The sequence below is a fragment of the Pongo abelii genome, chromosome 12 (genome assembly GCF_028885655.2).
Source record: "Pongo abelii isolate AG06213 chromosome 12, NHGRI_mPonAbe1-v2.0_pri, whole genome shotgun sequence".
In the NCBI taxonomy this organism is placed as follows: domain Eukaryota; kingdom Metazoa; phylum Chordata; class Mammalia; order Primates; family Hominidae; genus Pongo; species Pongo abelii.
In genome coordinates this window covers 61,143,548-61,161,561 of record NC_071997.2, presented here as the reverse complement: position 1 = coordinate 61,161,561, position 18,014 = coordinate 61,143,548, and the positions used below count along the sequence as shown (strand labels likewise).

The 18,014-nt window shown below is 40.5% G+C and overlaps 1 protein-coding gene across 2 annotated transcripts in view; it reads right to left on the bottom strand.

The window, feature by feature from the left end:
* The window catches only part of PAIP2B (poly(A) binding protein interacting protein 2B), a 50,449-nt gene extending 36,815 nt beyond the window's left edge, over nucleotides 1-13,634 (bottom strand). Inside the window, exon 1 of one of the 2 annotated variants that reach the window (XM_009237189.4) lies at nucleotides 13,439-13,634. The gene's annotated coding sequence lies outside the window, so the exon portion shown is untranslated. The remainder of the gene's footprint in view (nucleotides 1-13,438) is intronic. The other variant, XM_054548073.2, reaches the window with a different exon arrangement.
* Nucleotides 13,635-18,014: the final 4,380 nt, after the last annotated feature.

The following is an 18,014-nucleotide window of genomic DNA, read 5'->3' as shown; positions in this document are numbered from 1 at the left end:
AGTGCTAGACAGAGTGAAGAAGAAAAAGTCAAGAATCGTACATTTCAGAGTATGAAAGTCCTCACACTGTGTAAAATGGACTACACCTTAAGACTTCCAATTTTCAGTAAGACTATTAGGCCCATATAAAATTCAGGAGTCTGTGGATTTTTTGGTGTGGAAACCACTCAAGAGGCAGACTTTATGTCTAAATTGCAACGGTGAGACTTAAGTATGAATTGGGAATTATGTCTCAATTTATGAATTGGGAAAGCATTTAAGACAAGTTTCTTCAGGCCTTTAAAGGAATCAGAACCTCACTGGACAATTAAGTTATATAGAAAAAACAACTATTGTAATCTATCCAAATACAAGGGGGAAAGGACAGCAATAAAATAATAGCTCTTCTAAGTACTTCAGTAACAGTCTCTCTTTTAATCTTCATAACAATCCCACAAGGCAGGGACTGTTAGTCTCCCAGTTGTTTTCATATAAATACTCTGCCTTTCATTTATTTATTAAAAAAAATTTTTTTAGAGACAGGTCTCACTATGATGTCCAGACTGGACTTGAACTTCTAGGCTCAGGTGATCCTCCTACCTCATCCTCTCAAGTAGCTAGGATTACAGGTATGAGCCATCAGAGATTCATTAAACACCTTGCCTAAAGTATAACCTAGTAGTACCAGAATTAGTGCTTCAGCTTAGGTCTTTCTGGTCCCAAAGCCCATGCTCTTAACCACTTCCATGTAGTGACTACCCCATACTCTCACACTTCCCACTTCAGGTCCAGAAAGGCTATAATAGAAAACTCTGATTTGATCTCAAATATTAAAAATGGGGTTCAGCGAAGCATGCTGAAGAAAAATGCTATTCAACAAAAGTACTGAGGTCTTTGGAAAGAAAACACAAACCAATCACAGCACATGGTAGTTTATTTAAATCAAAATAAATTACATTCCCTACCATGAACATATGAAGCTCCACTTAATTTGAAGCTTGCTAATACTTTTAGGATGAGAAAGCAAACCTCCAAATAGGTCTACAATCCATTATGTACAATTCCAATATCCAAACAGCTCTAAAAACCAAGAATTTTTCAAATGTTTTATGTCAAAACTTACAGGACAGTAAAACTTGACCCGAACTGATATGAAGCTATATACAGCCTTTATCTACCCACTTAGTGTGAATACTCCTGTTTTGCTCAGAAATATTAATGTATGTGACTAAGGATGCTGCACCAGACACACTGAGGCATTCGTAACAGAGAAAGCATCTTCCTAAACCTGAAAAATTCTGAATTCTGAGAGTTGTCTAGTACCAAGGACTTTGGACCCTCTATGGACCTGTATTCCAAAGAATTTAAAAAACAATTTCCAAGAATGATTAGATAGATCAGAGGCACTCAGTGTTTAGGATTTCATAAACCAGGAGATTTTTAAAAATATTGAGGACAATATAGGATTCCAATTAAAAACCATACAAAGATGGTAAAAACATCCTTATCAACATCATTCTATAAAAGGATATTTTAGCACCAAAAAAACAAAAGAAGGTCTTAATTCAATGCAAAAGACAATTCTTTAAACTGAATAAATTTAATGTTACAAAAACTACTATGTGGTCCTTATATTTCTTATTTCACAATAAGCTAGTGAAAATTCACCTGGGGCTGGCACTGATCTAATCTGAGGCATACAGTCCAGGAGCCTACATAAAATTACCTGGGAAAGTTATTAAAAAATGCAGACACAACCAAGATTGTGCCACCATACTCCAGCCTGGGTGACACAGCGAGACTTCATCTCAAAAAAAAAAAAAAAAAAGCAGACTCCCCCCCAACTCCCAGAAAGGTCCATCCTAGGAGATCACAATTCAGATGGTCTAAAGGTGAGGCGCAAAATCTGTATCGTTTTCTAGAAAACAGCCTGGATTGTTTTTGATGTACAGCCAGGCTTCAGAGCCACCAGTTTAATCTGTGGGTTCTAGTTCTACCCTTCTTCACTCAAACTCTTCTCTGAGGGGTAAGGGGAGAAAAACAGAAATGTTTCCAAGTAGGGAATCTGCCTAACCCACTGTTTGTAATACTAGTTATTCCTTCAAACAGTCTAGGCTGAACCAGCTGGTCAACTGAGGCTATTAGCCGTGGAACGATAGAAATTAGAGTTGACAAGCAAGAAAAACTTGTTAAAGCAAAACTCCTCTATGAAAAGGTGTGGCTTCCACAGTTTCTCTTCTCTTCAACCCAAAGATTCTACATATGATGCCTAAGTTCAGCACAGATATCTTTGTGCTGACAATAATAACAATAAATAAAACTTTAAAAATATATTTGTGTGTACTTTATATATCTGTGTATCTATGTGTGTGTGTATCTATGTGTTCCTTCGAAGCTGTCTTCATTATCCAGCTTCTATGCCAGGTCTTTGATTTTGGCCTTGATTTTTCATCTTCAAATGGAGTACAAGAATTATCAGTATTACCTCAGTTGAGGTACAAATCCTATAAAAATGGAAAACCCATAGCATGCTTGATGATTAATGAAGGAGACTATATTATCCAACATTCCAATAAGATAAAATAATCATAGTGGTTTTTCTTTTTTGGAAAAAGTTTCTCTTATTCTCCTACATTACTGTTTAAAATAATCTCAAGAAACATGTCTAATATCTTTAAAAACACACAAAGGTTTCAACTTAATAAGCACTCAAAGCTCTTTACCAGTTTTAAAAAATACAAGGCCCTTCTAAAGTAAGGCTAAATGCTAAGTGATGGGGGAGAGAAAAAGGACATAAATAACTCCTACTTTCATGGGGTTAATCACTAAATCCCATTTGACTAGAATCTCCTGGCCTCTCTAAGCCTTGCAAATGAAATGGAGTTTCTCACTAGATACTTGGCTATGACTTCCAATCATAAAAAAACAAGAATTTTGTTATGTCACTGTGTATTGCTTGTAACCTGAACTCCACACTAGGCTGGGATCAAGGGTTGAATCTGTCATGATTTGCTCCATAACCTGTGTGTTTCTCATCCCAGACCAAAGAGCTTTCTTCTAGAGTTCTACAATTTTTAGTATACAAGAATGGCTCTCAAAAATGTAGTCTTTGGACCAGCAGCATCGGAATCACCTGAGAACTTGTTATAAATGCGAATTCTCAGGCCCCACCCTAGACCTGATGAATCAGAAAGTCTGGAATAGGCCCAGCAATCTGTGTTGCAATAAGCCCTCCAGGTGTTCAAGAACCTCTGGCATACAGCACTTAGAAAAATGTGTTTCTTTCTGTAGTCCCAAAGCCAGGGATACTGTATGTTCTATCTTGATATGAAATAATGACATCTAATTAAAAGACATATATCTCCTTTCTACTCTCACCCTCTATCCAATGTGTTTTATTTTTATGAGTTAAATAAGAACAAATGGCAGAGACTTAGTCTAAAAAGTATATTTACAGGTGTCAGTTCTCATCCAGCCTGCTCTGATACAATACTATTTATATCCTCTTACATCTAAAGTTTTAGAAAAGGATCTTCACAATGTAAGTCTCAGGCACACTAGGAGTTCTATAATAAAACACCAAGTAGATCTGAATGTCCAAACTTACTGAGAAGAAAAGTGGAATTATTGGCTATACATATATATTTTAATTTTTTTTGAGACGGAGTCTCACTGTCATCTAGGCTGGAGTGCAGTGGCATGATCTTGGCTCACTGCAACCTCCGCCTCCCAGGTTCAAGTGATTCTCCTGCCTCAGCCTCTCGAGTAGCTGGGATTACAGGAGTCCATCATCATGGTCCAGCTAATTTTTCTATTTTTAGTAGAGACAAGGTTTCACCATTTCACCATGTTGGTCAGGCTGGTCTCAAACTCCTGACCTCAGGTGATCCACCCACCTGGGCCTCCCAAAGTGCTGGGGTTACAGGTGTGAGCCACCAAGCCCGCCTATATTTTTGGATTGCATTCTACAGGAAATTAAAGTTTTGAATTTTTTTCACCTTCATACTTCCAAGTTAATAGAATTAAACCAGAATACTCCATTCTTTCAAAGCCTCTACCCAGGCAAAGTTTTACTGTATTGCTTCTTGCTTTCAATGGATATGAAGCAAAGTCCTGGTAGGCACATTGTGTTACCTGCAAAGATGCAGAACTAAACAGTTCCATCTGTTCAATATTAAAAACAAAAGTCCTTAAACCTCAGATGGTGAGGGTAATACCTCAGCACTAGCAACAAAGCCTCAAATATGAAAAGATACCAAGAACACCACTAGCAAACAAAAGTAAGCTCTTGGCTGGGAGCAGTAGCTCACGCCTACAATCCCAGCACTTTGGCAAGCCAAGGGGGGGAGATTAATTGAAGTCGGGAATTCAGGACCAGCCTGGGCAGCATAGCGAATTCTTATCTCTACAAAAAATTTTTCAAATCTGCTGGGCGTGGTGGTATATACCTGTAGTCCTAGCTACCTGGGAGGCTGAGGCGGGAAAATCACTTGAGCCCACGAGTTTGAGGCTGCAGGAGCTATGATCATGCCACTGCACTCCAGCCTGGGTGACAGACTGAGACCTAAATAATTACATTCTGCCCTACTCCTGTTTACACTAAAATCACTAAGTTAAAATGCTTTCATTCAGCCCAATAAAAATAAAGTGAAATGTGACTTTGGAGCTTGGCTAGCAAAAAAAGAAAGAAAAAATAAAGCAAAATGACAAATTACTTACTGGGAGACAGTTTTGGTAACCTCAATGACAGATAAAAGTTTGTATCCCTAGCCTATAAAGAAATCTTTAAAATTACTCAGAAAAAGAAAAATGATAAAAAAGATAAAATTATTTTATAATTTTATAAAATTACTCAGAAAAAAACAAATAATGGAGAAATAAGGCACTTCCCACAAGAATAAAAATGGCCAATAAGCATATAAAAAAGACTCAAAAGCACTGGAAATTAAAGAAAATGTAATTAAAACAATGAGATTTTCTGCTTAAAGACAAGCAAAGATGACAAATGGAAGGGGCAAACTGGAACTCTGTCACTGTTGGTGGGAGTATATACTGAACCCATTTTCCTGCAGGATAATTTGAAAATTTCTATTAAAAACCCTAAAACTGTTTTTTTGTTATTTTCCTCCAGATATTCTACTTCTATGAATTCCGTCCAGAAATGCTTGCTCAAGTCCGTTAAAATGTATATATAAGGAAATTCACCTCTGGAGTGGCAATGATTCACTTAATATACAGCCAGCTATTAAAAATGATGATGCCAGGATATATTTACTGCCACAGAAACATGCCCAAAATATAATAAGTGACAAAAGACTATATTTTATGATTCTACTTTTAAAAATGTTTATATGCATAAAAAGGTATAAAAAGCAGCAAACCAGAATGTTTTGAGTGGCAGAATTAAAGGTTTTTCTTTTTTTTTCTTTCTTTTTTTTTTTTGAGACAGGAGTCTCACTCTGTCGCTCAGGCTGGAGTGCAATGGCGTCATCTCGGCTCACTGCAAGCTCCGCCTCCCGGGTTCACACCATTCTCCTGCCTCAGCCTCCCGAGTAGCTGGGACTACAGGTGCCCGCCACTACGCCTGGCTAATTTTTTTTTTTTTTGTATTTTTAGTAGAGACGGGGTTTCACGGTGTTAGCCAGGATGGTCTCAATCTCCTGACCTCGTGATCCGCCCACCTAGGCCTCCCAAAGTGCTGGGATTACAGGCGTGAGCCACCGCGCCCAGCCTAAGGGTTTTTCTTTATATTTTGTTAAATTATTGTAAAAAGAATGTGATTTCCTTTACAATCAGGGATAAGCGTTATTTTCATTTATTTTTACATTTCTTTTCTTTTTCTTATTTTTCTCATGTATGTATCCCATGTAGGCTAGAGAGCTTGACTCCTTGCCTCTTGAGGTGAATCAGCCCATTTTCGAGATGTGCACTACACAAAGCTGCCCCATATTCCTTTTATTTTACAAGTTCTGGAAACATTTTTGTTTTAAATTGTTTTACTGTTCTCAGAGTATTTTTTAAAATATATGAAATTGAGGAAAAGACAAAGGAAAGGCTGATTCCCCACCTTCCTGGGGCTACTCTTCCAATTTTTGCTGCTATTGCTATGTATTAATATTCTCTAGGTACTAAAAAGATAGGCAGCCCCGTAGAACCTGTTTTCTTATCTTGTTCTCATAATCCCACTTCATTCCTTCATTCACTTATTTTTAAAAGGGTAATGTGTGCAAATACATAGTTCAAAAAAATTTAAAATATAACTATCTATAAATGTATGTGGCAAAATCCCATTCATAGTCCTATTCTCCCTCCACAGCCAAACACTTTTAATTGGTTTCTTATTATCATTTCAGAAGTTATCTCTGCAAACACACATGTATATTCTTATTCTACTCTTCTCTCTCAACACAAAAAGTAGCATACCATATACACTATGCCATCCATATACCATTCCTTGTTCCTTTTTTAAAAACACACACAATATCTAGTTCTTCCACATGAGTACATAGGTCTTTCTCATTCTTCTTTACAACTACACAGTATTCCATCATTGGGATGCACCATAGTTAACCAGTTCCCTGATGGCAGGCACTGAAGTCATCCCTATCATACTAGCACAAACAATGATGCCAAGCATAACCACCTACACACACCAAATTCATTTCCGAAGGTGGCTCTCAGGAGGCCTCTATTTAAATCACTACAAGCCCACATGGTCACTAGGCTGAAATGTTAGCCCCTTTTTCAGTTTTCATTATGTACAGCAGCATGTAACAAAAGATTCCCTTGGACAAAGCAAATGTACTCTTGGATTTATTTCATAAAAATAAAGGGATAAACAGAACACCTACGATGAACCATTTCTATTTAACCATGCATATGTATGTATACAATACATGTATATGCATAGAAAGTATAAAATAAACCCATCAAAGCACTAACCACTGTCTCAGTATGGTGGATCTGTGGAGTGCTTTGTAGTCCCCCGCTCCTTGCCAATCAATTATTTCTAATTTCACAACAGTGAATATGTACTATTTCTGCAATATAAAATGTTTAAAAATGTTAACTCGAATTAAGGTGGATACATTCCTTCAGTCTGTCCTATATTTGTATAGTGCTCCAGAGTGCTCAAGTATCACTTCGTTTTAAAAAAATATTTATTTTTTCAAATATAGAGACAGGGTCTTGCTCTGTTGACCAGGCTGGTCTTGAACTCCCGGATTCTCCCACCTCTGCCTCTCAAAGTGCTGGTATTACAGGCGTGAGCCATCATCACACCCGACCAGCTTCGTTTGAGAAATCTTTCCCCAGCACTCCATATATTACTAATTATTCCTTTCTTCTTGTTTAGATAGCATTTTTGTTATACCTCTATTACCTCACTTGTCACATGATAATCAGCTGCTCACCCATATGTCTCCCTTGATTGCTCATGAGCTCCTTGAGAAGAAGTCTCATTTTCAGGACCTTGAACAGTGTGCAACACACGTATGCTTCACAGGCAGAGAAGAAGTAAATGATTTCACTACAGTGTAATCATTCCCAGAATTCAATTACCTGTATTTCTAAATTGTTCTAGATACTCTGCCAACAACCTGAGAATGTTATACTCTTTCCCTAAAACTTCCATCCATTACTGAGTATCTATGGTCATAGCTAACTCAATTGTGACATGCCCTCTGGCCAAGCCCATTCACAGTTTTTCCTCTAGATGATTTTTAATTTTTGTTTTTATTTGTTCTTTGTATTTTTAATACAAACAGCACATAAGTAAACTTCACTATCTCTGTATCTCTGTGCCTTTGCACCTGCTAGTCTCTGTTTGGAATGATGTCTGAAGGTTTTATTCACCTGGAAAGCATTCCTACTCACCCTTAAAGATATCAGCTTAAATAATACCTTCTCTAGGAAGCCTTTCTATCCTCCCATTCTTTCAGTAAGAGTTCAGAATTCCTACAGTTGAAACTGTAGACCCTGCCCTCACAGAGCTCATGGTCTAGTATGAAAAACAGCCATACGAACAAATAACCACCCTATAATACTAAACGCAATACCAAAAGGGAGATGTACTGAATATTTGACATGTGTCAATTACCTTGTTAGGTTCTTTATTAATAATTATCTATGATTATATTAGGTAAGTATTTGAATTGGACAAAAGGCCATGAAACTCTAGAACTGCTATACTCTCAACTGTCTTCTAAAGAAACTCTCCAAAGGGTTCTTTTAAAATATGCTATAGTCATACTGAGAGGTGAGGCCAGCTGGACTTCCTGGGTCGAGTAGGGACTTGGGGAACTTTCCTGTCTTACAAAAGGATTGTAAAATGCACCAGTCAGCACTCTGCAAAACGCACCAATCAGCGCTCTGTAAAATGCACCAATCAGCAGGATCCTAAAAGTAGCCAACTGCGGGGAGGATTGAAAAAAGGGCACTCTTGATAGGCCAGAAAGGGAACATGGGAGGGGACAAATAAGGGAATAAAAGCTGGCCACCTGTGCCCACAGTGGCAACCTGCTGGGGTCCCCTTTCAGGCTGTGGAAGCTTTGTTCTTTCACTCTTCATAATAAACCTTGCTACTGCTCACTCTTTGGGTCCGTATCATCTTTAAGAGCTGTAACACTCACCATGAAGGTCTGGGGCTCCATTCTTGAAGTCAGTGAGACCATGAACCAACAGGCAAGAACCAACTCCAGACACAACTATTGTGTGACTGTGGCATACACAGAAAAGCATATCTGTAGCATATCTGTGTGACTGGTAATGCATAAAACCAACCTTACTTCTTTGGCCACAAGTGACTGGACCAGGGCTCAGTGCTTCAGCTGAGGACAACATATAGGCTGAACTTCAGGGAGATCAATCACCAAGGACATGATGGCACAGCTCAAAATTCTCCCTAGTAGGGGCCTTCTGTTTTTAGAAGGTGACAGACTAATCCAATCAGATATTCTCTCTTGGAAAATACAAATGTTGAGTGAACAAAGGAAAAGAGGGCAGGTCTTCAGAGCTCAAATACTAAATACTGCTAAATTAATGTTCTGTGAAGTTTTAAAAGTACTAGGGCCAAGAGACAATATGGCTGCTTAGATGAATTTCCATCCAAGTTTACATACAGCCCTCATCACCAAAGCTGATATGTGTGTGCCTCTTTCTTGCAACCCACCAGGGACTAACACATCATATATCACTTTTGGAATTAGGAAACAGGCTCAGAAGTCCAAGAGCTTGACCAAAGGAACTCAGTTGGTAGGTAGCAGAACCAGAATTCAAAGACCCAGGTCAGCATGATTCTTCTATAATATCCTGCCACTTACATGGGCAAGTGGCCTCAAAATCAACAAGACAAGTAGAGGTTGACATGTGACAATGGAGAGAGGCTCAAAAGGAAGAGTTTGTACACAAAAATACAAAAGGAAATGTTCTGGAAGTATGTCTGGGGATGTGAAGTAGGAGCAGGCACACCAGGTTTACCTTGGTCAAGTGAATCTATAATTCCAACCTGGACCTTTCCCTGGAGCTCCTGACTTAGCTCTTATCTGTCTTTCTTAGGCAAATATAAAATCCACAGGGCAGGACCTTAATCTCCAGATTGTTCACCACAGATTAAAGCAGAGTTTGAGGTTGGATGCAGAGGCTCACGCCTGTAATCCCAGCACTCTGGGAGGCCAAGGTGGGTGGATCCCCTGAGGTCAGAATATCGAGACCAGCCTGGCCAACATGGTGAAACCCTGTTTCTACTAAAAATACAAAAATTCGTTGGGCGTGGTGGTGTGAGCCTATAATCCCAGCTACTTGGAGTCTGAGGCAGGAGAATTGCTTGAACCCAGGATGCAGAGGTTGCAGTGAGCTGAAATCGTGCCATTGCATTCCAGCCTGGGCAACAAGAGCGAAACTCCATCTCAAAAAAGAAAAAAAAAAAACACAGACTTTTTTTTTTTTTTTTTGAAATGGAGTCTCACTATGTCGCCCAGGCTAGAGTGCAGTGGTGCGATTCGGCTCACTGCAACCTCCGCCTCTTGGGTTCAAGAAATTCTCTGCCTCAGCCTCCTGAATAGCTGGGACTACAGGCGCCTGCCACCATACCTGGCTAATTTTTTTGTATTTTTAGTAGAGACAGGGTTCCACCATCCTGGCCAGGTTGGTCTTGAACTCCTGACCCCGTGATCCACCTGCCTCAGCCTCCCAAAGTGCTGGGATTACAGGCTCACGTAAGCTACCGCGCCCAGCCAAGTCTGACTTACGGTAAGTGCTTAATATATGATAAATGAACAAACTGAATGAATGAATATATGATAACTGAATAAATTTATGAATAAATGTACAAACTATCAAATAAGCTAAAGAAATAGTCCACATCGTTGGGGAAAGGGGTTACCATGAAACAGACCCTAGCAGTCACTTACAAATACAGTTCATCTTCATTATTTGTGGATCCCATATTTGCAAATTTGCTTACTTGCTAAAATGTCTTTGTAATCCCCAAATACTTGTGGAGCTTTCAAGGTGACTTATGGATATACACATAGTAGTGAAAAATATGTCACTCCTTGCCCAAGTCCCAAGCTAAGATCAAATAAGGTGACCCTCAGCCTTGTCTCAGCTCTCATGCAAAGATGACCAGAGGACAGAGACAGCAGAGGGCAGTGCAGCGTAGTGCAAGAAGCTCTGGCTCTGGGGCCATCTGGACGAGTCTGAATCTTAACTCTGGCACCTGTTAGTGGAGCGGCCTCAGGCAAATCGCTTAACACCGCTGTACTTCCTTTATTTTTTGTAAATAAAGAAAATTCAATCTACCAGGATGAGTTGTTTTTAGGAATTAATTTTGTAATCTATGTGAGATATGTATATATGTATATATTTTCCCTGGGAACAAGGGTTGAATATTTGATAATTCAGTGTTCTTGGCAACTTTATAGACTATAACTACTGCAAATAATGATAATTGACTATAATTATTTATAAAGAAATAACAGAGAAGTAGGCAAAACAATTATTTGGATGAGGCAGAGGCAGGCTTCAAGATTTTGAAGAAACAGAATTTCACGAGGCACATAAGGTGTGGAAAAGGCTTGCAAAGAGAGAGAACGGTGCCTACAGAGAGAGGTCCAGATGGTGGAAAAAAACAGGTAGGTTCAGGAAATGGCACTTCAGAAGGTCTAGAGCAGTAGGAGATGAGGTCAGAACACAGTGCCATCGTGCTTCTCTGCACCCTGTATATACCTTGTACTGCAGAACCTCACTCTCTGCATTTAATTATTGGTTTCTAGTTCTCTCTTCCATTAAACTGTGAGCTCCTCAAGGTCAAGGTCTCTAAGAAGAAATCATAGCTAGAGTCCTCTAAATTTGCAAACAAGTTATTATTAAACACAAATACTCCCAAAAAAGACTGTACAAAAATAACTTTGGTTTTCAGCTGCAGTCATAGCAATTCACAACTGTTACAGATTTGCAATTTGTCCAGGATTTTTCTCTGATGACTGCCATAACTCTGTCATAAACTCTTTTCATTGTTTTAGACACCCAGACATTTGTTGGAACAGTTTTAAGATCTTGCTCTTTTTAGTGTAACTGATTGATTGGTTGATTGACTGAGGTGGGGTCTCACTATTTTGCCCAGGCTGGTCTTAAACTCCTAGGTTCAAGCAATCCTCCTGCCTTAGCCTCCTAAGTGGCTGGGATTACAGGCACACACCACTGTGCTAGGCTCTAGTGTGATTTATTAACAAGGCTTAAACATATGGTCCATTAGACAAGGCTGCCACCTCAGAGTAAAGATTTCTTTTAATTCACTATAATAGACTTTTTTCTTTATATGCAAGATACAATTTTACCACAGTAAAATACAAGGAAGCATATTGATACATACATTACAAACAGGATAAAGAAAGCAATGTAATTTTTTTCCACAAAAGCTTGCAAAATCCTGGCCAAAACACAGTGAACATGATGTTACACTCATAGCTTACATTTCTCCACTGAAAGCTAGGAAAAACAATTCCAATTTTTGTAAAGTCAGGAAACTAAACACTGTGAGAATTTACAAGATTTTGTAAACTTGTATATTCTCCCCACCCTGATATACAAGTAGCCAAAGGAGCCTATCAGTCTTACCCCAACACTTCAATCTCCTCCAACCTCCAAAATAAAACCCTCACTGTCCAATATCTGAATTTATATTTTCAAACGTCTAAAATCTTAATCAAAACTAAGAGCAGTGCATTAGCTTTTCCCCATAAAATTGTTGGTATAATTTTACTTAGGCACAACATAGTTTGTACTATTATCTAAAAACATATGGCTAGAACCGACATTACTAGAAACCAAACGAATATACTATGAAGGTGAAAAGGGAACAGGGAATGTTGTTTTCAAACAGATTCAATGCTGTTATTATCCATTCATAGGCTGGGTGTGATCAAATCACACTGTGCTATACAATTAAGTATGTTCTATATTTTATGACAAAGTAGGGTAGCCAGGCCCTTATACTACAAACTCCCAGAAACCCCAGTTAAGCTGTTTAAAGTATAATCCAATTCAATTTACTTAAAATAATAGTAACAAAATTTAAATCCCTTACTTCTAGTTAGCCCTTTTCAACTGCATTTTCAGCAATTACCACCAAAAGAACTGCATTAGGACAAAGATTCTAGAGCGGGTATAATGGTCAAATGCCATCTTAAGGAAGGCAAAAACAGTTTACCACGAACAAAACCGATTAAAGTTCCCAACCTTGCCAAACTCCCTGTTCGGCGTATTCTGCCTCTCTCAGTTCACCTTCCAGCTGCCTGGAAGAGGCAAGTGGAAAATGCTAGTTTTCTGGAGATATGAGAATGGAATTTAGGGGTTGGTAGGGGGTGATGGACTCACTCACGGACCGCAAGGCACAAGAGAAGTGGGGAACGTCTCCCAGGCAAATGAGGCATGAAGAATGAGGGCGGGAGTCAAGGGGGAGACGGAGCAAGTATAAAAAGGCAGACGACGCGCAGGGGCCCGCGAATGGGGGAGGGGCACGACGCGCAATCCCCTACCCCTTCAGCCCGGGGAGAGGGGCAGGGGATGTCGCGCGGGTCAATTTGCCTAGCATTGTTGCACCTGGGTAGCAATGGGACTCAGGCCAAGAATCCGGTTCGAGCGTTAGGAGGACGCTAAGGGGAGTCAGGAACTTGGGTGGGGGTGGAGGGAAAACAGATCACCTGTGCCGGGGGGAAAGGGACGAAAACCCCCTATCGCCCCCGAGGGGCAGGGGCTGACCCCAGCGGACGCCCCTTTTCGCCGATGGCCGCGACGTGGGACCCCGCGCGCTTTCCCTCCCTACAGGAGCTCGGGCAGGCGCATGCCGCCCCTCACAGCCCCGACGGCGGCAGAAAGGGAGGCGCAGGGCGCCCCCAGAGCCGGGAGAACGGCGTTTCCCTCGAGTCCTTTCCCCAGCAGCCCGGGCACCCGAGCCCACCTGGGCTGACCAGAAGCCCCTCCTTCAGATCGTACTCTGCCACTCCTCCGAGAGCGTAAGCCGTTGCCGTAGAGGTCGCCGTCGCCAGAACAGTCTCGGCCTTTAGTACCAAAACGTGAAGCACAGCACCCGAGAAGCGCCACTACCACTTGCCAGGTTATCTCTTACTGCACACTGCCTCCTCGCCCCGCCCCCGAACCCAAGCCATTGGTTGCCGGGCACCGCCCCATTCGTCTATTGGGCCAAAGAAGATGCCGTTCGGTCACCTAGAACGGCATATGTGGTTTTTATTGGTCTAAATGTGAAGCAGTGCCCGCCCGCTCCCTCAGAAGTTTCAGCTTCTGATTGGTTTTAATGTCTGTCTTTTCTCTTCCTTCATTTTTTTTCCTGTGATGGAACACCTCCTTGCGGGAGACGCCGGCTCTGATTGGCTGAAAGGACGCTACGCTAGTCTGGGATAGGCATTGGGCCAAGGATGCGCCCGGCCCACTCGTGGGGGAGGAGACCAAGGCGCCGCGCTCTGGGTTTGTTTACACAGACTCTTGCTCCCGCTTCGTCTATTGGCTGAGCTGGAAGCCACTGCCACCGAGTTTTGCCTGTCAGCCTAGCAAGGAGGAGGGTGGGGGTGGGCCTCAGTAGGATTTCCCCCAGCTGTCAATTACCAAAGGAGGAGCTTTGATTCAGGCTGCTTCGGACCTGGTGCTATTCTCTGTAGGGAAAATTAATGAATTGGGCTCCTTGGGAGGCTGGAAGGAAGCGAAGAGACGCTGGAAGGAAGCAGACGGATGCTTCCACGTTTCTAGAAACAAACCTAACTTCTTGAGTGCTTTAAAAAAATAAAACTTGGCCGGGCGCGGTGGCTCACGCCTGTAATCCCACCACTTTGGGAGGCCGAGACGGGCGGATTACAATGTCAGGAGTTCTAGACCAGCCTCGCCAGTATGGTGAAACCCCGTCTCTACTAAAAATTCAAAAATTAGCTGGGCGTGGTGGCGGCCACCTGTAGTCCCAGCTACTCGGGAGGCTGAGGCAGGCGAATCACTTGAACCCGGGAGGCAGATGTTGGAGGCAGATGTTGCAGTGAGCCAAGATTGCACCACTGCACTCCCGTCTGGGCAACAGAGTGAGATTGCGACTCAAAAAAATAATACATAAATAAATACAAATTAAAATAAAACTTTATTTCCCCCCTTGGATTTAGAATGTCCAATCTGCTTGCAAAGGACTTCGAATTGTATTCCACAGGAAGTAGGGATTTCTTTGTGGAGCTCTTACTTTATACATTTTTCTCTCCCCCCACCTCTCAAGCTGACTGTATACATGACACAAAGTTAAGGGATTGCAGAATGAATGGAAAAAATATTAAAATGAAGAAGATAAACTCAAATAACAATTATAAATATTAGCTGTATACTTTGATATGGTTTGGCTCTGTGTCCCCACCCAAATCTCATGTTGAATTATAATTCCCAATGTTGGGGGAGGGACTTGGTGGGAGGTGATTGGATCATGGGGGCAGATTTCCCCCTTGCTGTTCTCATGATAGTGAGTGAGTTCTCACAAGGTCTGATGGTAAAAAAGTGTGTGTCACTTCCCCCTTAGCTCTCTTTCCCTCTTGCTACCATGTGAAGACGTGCTTGCTTCCCCTTTGCCCTGATTGTAAGTTTCCTGAGGCCTCCCCAGCCATGCCTCCTGTACAGCCTGAGGAACTGTGAGTCAATTAAACCTCTTTTCCTTATAAATTACTCAGTCTCAGGTAGCAATGTGAGAATGGATATTTATAGCAATGTGAGAATGGACTAATACATACTTCATATTAAATGATATAATAAGTAAATGCATAAATAAATACTTTCATTCAACAAATATTATTTAGCATCTCCTATGAATGTTCTACACTCTGATCATGGAACTGGGTATATGATATGAATAAGACAGTGAAGATGCACCCATGGTGTTTATACTGTAGTGAAGGAGACTGACAACAGAAAAGTAACCAATAAATAATAAAATGGTATGTTGTGAATAAATGCTACAAAGGAAAATAAAGCAGAGTTATGGGATGGTTGGAGAAATGGCTATCTTAAGTAGGATGGTTAGTTTAAGAGCTGTTTGAGGAAAGAGCACTGAACAGAGATGTGAATAATGTGAAGAAGTGAAGAGTGGGAAGGGGGCTAATAAGCAGAGCCACTACAGTGCACAACTCCGGGATCACTATTCACATTGCTCCATGTATTTTGAAGTTGTGTATTAGGTGTACATCCATTTAGGGCTGCCTACTCTGGTTTAAAGCTTTATTTGATTACATAATTTAAATGAAGCCTGCAAGAAACATGTGTCTTTTAGAAAAAAAAAAATCTCTCTCAGATAGCATCCCCATACCCTCCACTGCTTCTTTCCCTGAATTGGCCTTCAGGTGTATGATGAGAGAAAGTTTACACAATCTCATAGCTTTGAAAAACAGGCTCTTCTGGTCCACATGGTGTCCTTGAGCAGTCAGAAATACTCCTTGAGGATGAACCTTTATTACCAGGATAGCAATGGGATGTAAGGAAGGGTTGATGAACTTCTCTTGTCTCACTTCCTACCACTGGTGCCATCTATTATAAATTCATGGCTGGCTATTACCAGTGATAAAGAGAAAAGTCTTAAAAGCAGGCAGAAAAAAAATATGGCCATTTTAAGTAGAATGGTTAGTTTAAGAGCTGTTTGAGGAAAGACCATTGAACAGAGATGTGAAGAAGTGAAGAGCAGGAAGGGGCTGGGGAACATACAGAGGGGAAAAAAATAGATAAGAATTACAGCAAATTTCTTATCAGAAACTATGGAAGCCAAAAGACAATGAAGGAATGAGGTAGCAATGTGGGTATCTGGTGGTGGTGTGCAGGGACAGATATGAGACAAAAACCAGTCATAAAGTTGTAGGAGATGATGTCAATGAGAGGGAGGGAGGCAAGAGAAGCCCATCACCCTTCCCCACATCCTATTGCTATTAGGGCAATAAATCTTCAACCTTGAAGAATACATCATTTCATTGTTTAAAATTTAATTGTGGTAAAATATATATAAAATTTACCATCTTAACTATTTTAAGTGTACAGTTCAGTTACAGTAAGTACATTCACATTTTTGTGCAATCATCACCACAATCCACTTGCAGAACATTTTCATCATTCCTAACAAAAATTCTGTACCCATTAAACACTAACTCCCCATTCTCCCCTTACCCCAGCCCCTGGAAATCACCATTCTGTTTTCTGTATCTATGAATTTGACTGCTCTAGGTATCACATGTAAGTGAAATTATGTAATATTTGTCCTTCTGTGTTTGGCTTTATGTATCCCACGTTTAACTATCAGAATTTCTTTTCTTTTTAAGGCTGAGTAGTATCATTATAGGTATATGTCCTATTTTGTTTATCAATTCATCCATTGATGGACATTTGGGTTGTTTCTATCTTTTGCCTATTGTGAATAATGTTGGTATGCAAATATCTGTTCAAGGGCCTGCTTTCAATTATTTTGGGTATATATCCTGAAGTGGAATTGCTAGGCCATATAGTAACTCTATGTTTAATTTTTTGAGGAACCACCGTACTGTTTTCCACAGTGGCTGCACCGTTTTGCATTCCCACCAACAATGTACGAAGTTTCCAATTTCTACACATCCTTGCCAACAGTAGTTTCTTTTTTTTTTAAATAATAGCCATCCTAATGAGTGTGAAATTGTACCTTATCAAGGTTTTGGTTTGCATTTTATTTTGTTTTTCCCATAACTCAGAATGCAATTTTATTTCATTTATTTTTCAAGACAGGGTCTTGTTCTTTCACCCAAGCTGGAGCTCAGTGGCATGATCATGGCTCACTACAGCCTCAACTCTTGGGCTCAAGCAATCCTTCCACCTTGGCCTGCCAAGTAGCTGGGACTACAGGCACATGCCACCATGCCCAGATAATTTTTAAATTTGTTGTAGATATGGGGTCTCACTTTGTTGCCTAGGGTGGTCTTGTGCCTGGACTCAACTGATCCTCCCAACTCAGCCTCCCAAACTGCTAGGATTACAGGCATGAGCTACCACTCCATTTGGTTTGCCTTTACCTAATGATTAGTTATGTTGAGCATCTTTTTTTGTGCTTGTTGGTGACTTGTACTTCTGTTTTGGAGAAATGTCTATTCAAGTCCCTTGCCCGTTTTTGAATCAGATTGTTTTATTTTTGAGTTGTAGGGGTTTAAAGAAATATATTCTGGACGTTAATCCCTCATCAGATATATGATTTGCAAATATCCTGTGAGTTGCCCTTTCTCTGTATTGATAGTGTCCTTTAATACTTGGGGACTATATTTCTGAATGTGCAAGTATATCATCTGGTGCTAGAGAGCTTATTTTTCAAAGCTGTAAGATCTCATAAGCCCTCTCTTACCATACTCCTGAAAGCCACCTTAGGGAAAGAAGCACTGCTGGGTATGGAGAGATTATTACAGAGACAGATCACTTTTTCCCAAAAGAGCTGAGCATTTCTTATAAGGTTCATTTTATTTAACCAGACAAAGCTTTAAAGTGGAGTGGATATCTAG